General features: G+C 34.8%; 1 long non-coding RNA gene across 1 annotated transcript in view; it reads right to left on the minus strand.

Annotated features, from left to right (window-relative positions):
* Nucleotides 1-1,911: 1,911 nt before the first annotated feature.
* The window catches only part of LOC102027460, a 16,517-nt gene continuing 11,307 nt past the window's right edge, over nt 1,912-7,121 (minus strand). The window contains exons 5-6 of the long non-coding RNA XR_001235347.1: nt 4,310-4,405; nt 1,912-2,332 (exon numbers count right to left, since the gene is read on the minus strand). This is a non-coding gene — a long non-coding RNA (uncharacterized LOC102027460). The remainder of the gene's footprint in view (nt 2,333-4,309; nt 4,406-7,121) is intronic.

Below are 7,121 nucleotides of genomic sequence, written 5' to 3' on the forward strand. Positions count from 1 at the left end.
CATTGTTTCCTATTCCCTCTCTGTATCTTGTAGATTAGGTCCCTGATTCTGGCCTCTAGTGATCACTCCGGACCAGACTCCAGATCTAGATTCATTCCTGAATTTTTCTGGGCTGCATGTTGGACCTGTCTGCTTGTAACAGCCTCTATGACAGCTTTATTTCCAATGGACCTTCCCCTCACAGCTCCCTGCTCCTGACCAGACTTCAGAGACTGAACTGTGCACATGAAAGCCACCAGGGCACGGTCCCCACAAACACAGATCTCTAAACTTTTCTCCGTGCCATCTTCGCTGCCCATCTTCTGCCCAGCTCCCAGTAATTTTCCTAAGGAACAAAACTGATACTATCTTCTGTCTAAAACCTCCTATTGATTTCTTTCTCTCTTTTTTTTTTTTTGGTATCAGGATTCGAACTCAGGACCTTGAGCTTGCCAGGCAGGAGCTTGTTGCACTGAGCTATATCCCCGGCCCCTCCTATTGATTTCCATTTTCTGCAGGATCAGGTTCAAGCTTAACATGATATCCAAAGCCTTCCTCATTCTGTAACTGATTTAAATACTGACTTCACTACTTTTGTCCCTCTCACTCACAGCATTTCACTTCTGCCCACTCACTTATCAGACTCATTTGTCTAACAACTCCCTTGTCAGGCCTCAGTGCCTTTGCACATGTTATTTCCTTTGCCTAGATTGCTCCTGTCCTACTTATCCAGTAGGTAAATGTCTACTAGTCTTTTGAGATTCAATTATAATGCCACCCTTTCAGAAAGTCCTCTCCACCTTCTCCAGGCTGTTATGTGCACCATCCTTTGGACACTTTGTCCACCACTATTATTTTGCCAACTGTGACACTGTGTTTTGAATTGTCAGTTTACAAACCAGAAGCTCTTTGTGGGCAGAAATAGTGACTTATCTTATTTTCAACACTCACAGCCCAGCAACAAGGGGCACACTGTAGAAACTCAATAAATACTGTCAAATGAATAATTAGATTCTGAAGAACTGTGTCCCAGAGAAGATTATTGGACACCAGGTCACTTTATCATCATGATAAGGAAGCTTGCTTTATAAAGGTGTGTAAGGCAAGCCTCTTCATAAATAATATGAGATCCATTTTTGTAAAGAATTGCTGTGTAAAAAAAATTGCTGTTTAAAGTATAACAAATCTTATTTTTTCTGTATAGTATTCTCATTTCTCTGATTATCCTAATATAGCCGCATGCCTGCTATTTTTTTAAGAGTACCTGCAATTTCTAGTGTCTTTCTAGTTCAGGAAGTTTCTTGCTTCTTTTGAGTATCTCAATGTTTGTTTTATTCTAACTTCTGATAGACTCGGATTTGTTGGAAAATAAAGAGGGATGATCTTTACGTTGAAATATCTGAGTATGTGGGATTTTTAATTTATCCTTCTAAAGTTTAATTTTAATATATACAATAAATTGTGTAGATCTTTTTGAAGAAAGATACAGTATATTCAAAGTTTTTTATTTTAAAGAGAAAAAAACAATAATATAGAATTTCAAAACAAGATAATAGGACATTAACAATGGTTAATATATTACATATTGTTATCTTCAAAGTAGTTGCTCAGGTTACAAGATACAGGAATGCATAACTGATCAAACAATATAAGCACAAACTTTTTTTTAATGAACTGAAAGAAGTCAGTAGTACAACTATCTTATCTGTTGTATATATATTTTTTCTTTTCTCCTTTCATCCATCCCAGTTGTTCTTCCTTTTTGAGCAGTTCCTTTCTCTTTTGCAATGTCTTCTGTAGATTTTGGGTCTTATTTACTTCTTCTGGTACAACCATTGTGGAAATCAGTATGGAGAATCCTCAAAAAACTAGGATTAGAGGTGTCATTCGACCCATTTATTCCCCTTCTGGGTATTTTCCCAGAAGAATTAAAAACATCATACCACAGTGATATATGTGCACCCATGTTTACAGCAGCACAATCTGTAATAGCTAAATCTTGCCAAATACCTACACGATCATTTTTGTGGCCTGTACGTAAAGTAAGGGGTCCATGCCTCATCACACATAGCTGTCTCCTACCTTTTGGTTGGGCTTCTCGTATACCAGTGATTTAACTTGGGCTTCTCAGTTCACCAGCTAACTAGGCTTTCTAGGGTGGGACCCATATATCATCAGTTCTTCAAAATGTATGAGGCAGGTTTTTATGACTACAGGGATTGTAGGAAAGAAGTCCTCAGTAGGTCAGGCCTGGGGATGTTGTCTTTCCTACACAGTACAGGCCAGTCTTTAACCAAAGAGTTGTCTTGCATTCTGTACTGGTGTTTAATGTCTTGCTGGATTTTTCATGTAGCTAAAAATAATTGTTTATAATTATCTTATTTTAGAACCTAATTTTGTTTTCCATATAAACACAAGATATTTTCACAGTTTTAATATTTACTGAGTTTTTCAGGAATGCACCTATAAGGTAAATAGAATATTTCTCTTTTTTTAAGTGCAGGACTTTTACCAAGAGTTCTTGGTAAGTGGCTTTTTGCCAGATTAGAAATATATATATTTGTATAATGTACATTTTTACATATTATATAATACACTTCTTTATATTTACATATTATATGTCTTTGCTTATATTTATATTCTTTGATATATTGATGTATTTTGTATATTTATAAAATGTATACTTATATATTTTATATATAATTTATATTACATTATATTTATTTACAGAATGTACATTGATGTTATATGCATATTTATATTACATATATTTTATATACTCTATAAAATATATTTGTATACATTATAATATGTGCTTATATATCTTTATATTATGGTATATTAGGTTACATATATCTTTATATTTATATATGTCATACATATATCACATGAAGCAATGTTATTCCTGGAATTTAAGTCACCAGCATAGTACACCTGTCAATCTGTATTGTAGCTATTAAATTCATAAGAAGTGCTATGCATAGGTGCAAACATACGCTACTTTTTTGTGTCTACTCATGTAATTTTATTAAGCACTTACATAACAAAATACATAATTTTTATATAAATTATTTTAGTTTCTCCTTGTAGAGAATTATATTAACTTTTAAAATTATACATACCCATGGGTTAGCTGTAAGTTACACTAAGGAAAGAAAAAAGGCCTTCCAAAACATTTGTTATTAAAAGTGTATCAGGATGGGAAATGATTGCAAATGACTGCATAAGATGTCCTTTCTCTCTTCAAACTGTTTCCACTCTTTTAAACAAATTTAAAAGTTTCACTTTGCCATTTCCAACTCATATCCTTTTCAGTTTTCAAATTGAAATTAAACCCAATACACTGCTCCTAATTCTTATTTGAGGTTAAATTACAAGTGTCCTGAAGACAATATGTACAGTTTTAAATGAAACTCTTCTACAATCTGGCAGGACAGTACATGTAATTACGCCATTTACTAAAAAAAATCTCTTCGTGTATTTGACAGTTCTTAATGAGAGTTTGATGATTTTTCTTAATTTTTTCCCTAATGAAAATTGATCACCCAATCCAGGTTTAATCAAATCTCTTTGCATCCAGTGGTCAGTTTTTCTATCCCCCCCCCCACTCTTGTCACTTTCACACCTGTGACCTTCTCATCACCGATAACTACAGCTCCCCTGAGATCTCAGTTTCATGCATTCTGTTCTCTCCTCTCCTCTTCTGTCAGAGCTTTCCTGTTCCAGAACTTCCACTGCGGGAGCAGTTCATGGAGACTTCCAGTCCTTTCAGCTTGCTCCTTGCTCGCTATGTCTGACACCCCATAGTCTACCCTTTTCACTATCACCACCACCTTGCTTCTCCACACTGGATCCCAACCGTGACCTGGAACTAACTCTCTCGGGCAGGAATGCTGTTTTGCCTCATGCTTGAAAGGCTCATTTCTGTTCATTCATTTTTCAGCTTAACAATCCCCATTTTCAACAAATCTCTCTAACTACCCCTTCCAAAGCAGTCATTTGGTCATTTGAGATGACCATTACACCATCCATTTTCATTCTATGTAAAAAATTTATTCCCAGTAACGTTTTGTCTTGATGATTTGTACTTCAATTATTTCAGTACAATCTGTATAAAAGCAGAGACCTTATCACTTTTATGCATTGAGAAACTGCGCATGACAATAAAGTAACTAATAGATATCTGAAAAGGTAGAATGGAACAGAGGAAAAAAAGAGGAAAAAGAAGGAAAGAAAGCAAAGAAAGGAAAAGAGAGAAGAAAGGATGGGAGGAGAGAAGGGAAAGATGAAGAAATATGTAAAATAAATTAATAAAGTAGCATTTTCTCACATTTTTATCATAAACGTATCAGGAGAATGTGGAAAAATTCTTCCTTCTTTCCTTCCTTCCTTCTCTTTCTTTCTTCTTTCCTTCCTTCCCTGAGAGCTATAACGACAAGGTCAAGAGCATGACTGTGACAGTGGGAGGTAGAAGTGACAGCAAAAAATGGATCATTGGATGCCAAGAGGTTTTACTAAAATGGTACTGCCTGATCAAAATTCATTTAGAAGAATCAGCAAAAAACTGATTAAGAAAGTTCAGGGGCGGGGGATTTAGCTCAGCGGCACAGCGCCTCCCTGGCAAGAGCAAGGTCATGAGTTCCATTCCCGGTACCGGGAAAAAAAACAAAAAACAAAAAAGAAAACAAAAAAAAAGAACAGTTCATTAGCTCGTTTTTCATTTTTGTTTATTTTTCATTTTTGTTATATCCCGCAGAACAGTGACATTATAGAGAATTTTTTTTGTTGTGGCTGATCTATAGCTTCTGATTCTTTTGTGGTGAATATGTATTACCTATGTATCTAAAAAAGTGATAAAATCATTATTTAATGAAACAAAACAAATACTAAATATTGGCTTTAGAATAAAACCCTGCAGTCATTTTTTAAAAACAATAGTCACTATTCTTGTTGTTTGAGATCTTAACTGTTATAAAAATTAACGGACTTCTCTGACTACTTGAAAATTCATGTGTGCGTGTGTGTGTTCCTCCGCAGTCAGGTCTGTCGTATCTGTGGCCTTTATTCCAACCCCTACTTATCACTTCAGGCCAATTTGTATCATTTCCCTGGCCTTCTCAGCATTTGTGACATTTCCAATTCCATCTGCAGATTTAATTAACGCGCTGCTCATTCACTCATCCGCAACACTGATAACAAGGGACATAAAACTGGACGCAGAGCGGGCTCCTGCAACAGCTCCACGCCTCCCACAACTGGACGCCTCCTTCTGCTCTACCTAGTTTTCAAGCCAAACTGATTGAAACTGATTTTGCAAGTAAAATTCACTCAGACACTGCATCAAATGATTTATGAAGTTCATGCAGCCATGTGGTGTCCCATTAATCACAGACACTACAATAATCTATTTGTGTGCAGCAGTCCTCATAAATCGGAATAAAATAAATTCCACAAGCGCATCTTCAGCTTTTGCAACAAAGCACATGGTATTTATTCAGGGCACTATCCACATAATGCAATGTTAGCAGACTTGCAGATTCCTGAGCCTGGTCAAGCAAGTAAAGATATGCATTCATTTACTAATGCATGCCAAACCTAAAGAAATTACTGGGTGTTCATCCGCCAAGTGAGAGGATTTCTTTAGGGCTTAGCTCTCCAATTTTTTATGAAAGCTGATATAAATAAACAGAACAAATGAGGTACAAAAATAAAATCAGTAAGATGCTTTTTTAACAAACAGTCCAGATTACACCTTTAAATAAAATATTGAGCACTGAAGTGTTTTCATCATTCGGAGACTCTTATTTCCATTATACTATGAAACAATTTTGTAAATTCTCTTTTGAGATAGATCTGTGTTTCTCAAACAAAAGTATGTCTTCAGATATAGCAAGTTTACTTCACTTGTAGGTTTTCATTCCTTAAAATAGTTCAAAATTATTGCAATCTATGTCCAGAAAAGACTGTGAATGATCTAGCTAGGTAATAGTAACTTTTTAAAATGTAAATGAAGTTTCTTTTCTTTTTCTAAAAGAGAGATTCATCAATATAAAAATACACCAAAGATAATAAGAAGTTCATGAAGTCCTAATACTCAAAGAGTCTTCATATACCGGTGGATATCTTTTCCAGAATTTTATTTATATGCGATCTTCTTTATAGAGACATAGACAGGAAGATAAATAAAAATTAAATAAATTGAGATAAGCTGAGATCCTACTATAATTATTATTTTGTAACCAGTTTTTAAAAAATCAACAATATATATTTATAAATACAATAAATATAAAAGATCATTTTAATAAGTATACATTTTCATTCCATAGATTTAATCAAAATCCTATTAGAGGATATTTAGTATATTTTCAAATTTTCAACCATAAACAACACAATGCAGTATTTGTGCCCTTGTCTTTAACCTTTTCTTGTTCAAAAAACAGTTCTTAAAGTAAGGAACTGTCTTAGAATAAGAATTTTTTTTCTTAGGATAAATTCTTTGTAAGGTTTTCGTGCTATTGAGAGACACTGACAGAGATAAAAGCCTTTATTGTTGGCACAAGAGGGTTATAAGAGATTACAAGGACCCTCAGAGGAGAGAGCTAAAAAATGAGTTTTTATTAGGTTGGAGTAGGGGTGGAGTTAATATGGGCAGGCGAGGTGTCCTATCTTGAGAAGACTGGGGGTTTGTTGGTGCACGTGCAAAAAAGGAGCAGAAAGTTTAATTTGAGACTAAAAAAATATAAAAGTTAGTCTTGGAGGGACACACTGTCATCTTTGGGATTAAGGCCAGATTGGATTGTCACCATGATGGCCTTAGTAGTTTTATGTGGGCAGAAACTCATCGCTCTTAAAATTGTGATATCTGCATTAAGGGTATGTCCATCTGATATATACTGCCGAACTGCTTTCTAGAAAAAAATGTATGAAGTTGTACTACTACTAACTCATGGAGGTACTAACTATGTTCACATTTGCTAAACCTGGGTGTTATCACTTAAATTTTTATCAATCTGATAGATGCAAAGTGTTTTCTCATTGTTTCACTTCTCATGTTCTTATATCTGGCTGAACCTTTCTTCAAATGTTTATATTTCATATATGTTTATTCTTTTGGGAATTACTTGCTCTTGTGTATTTCCTAA

Source organism: Chinchilla lanigera, unplaced genomic scaffold, assembly GCF_000276665.1.
Source record: "Chinchilla lanigera isolate Chin_1 unplaced genomic scaffold, ChiLan1.0 scaffold00040, whole genome shotgun sequence".
NCBI lineage: Eukaryota > Metazoa > Chordata > Mammalia > Rodentia > Chinchillidae > Chinchilla > Chinchilla lanigera.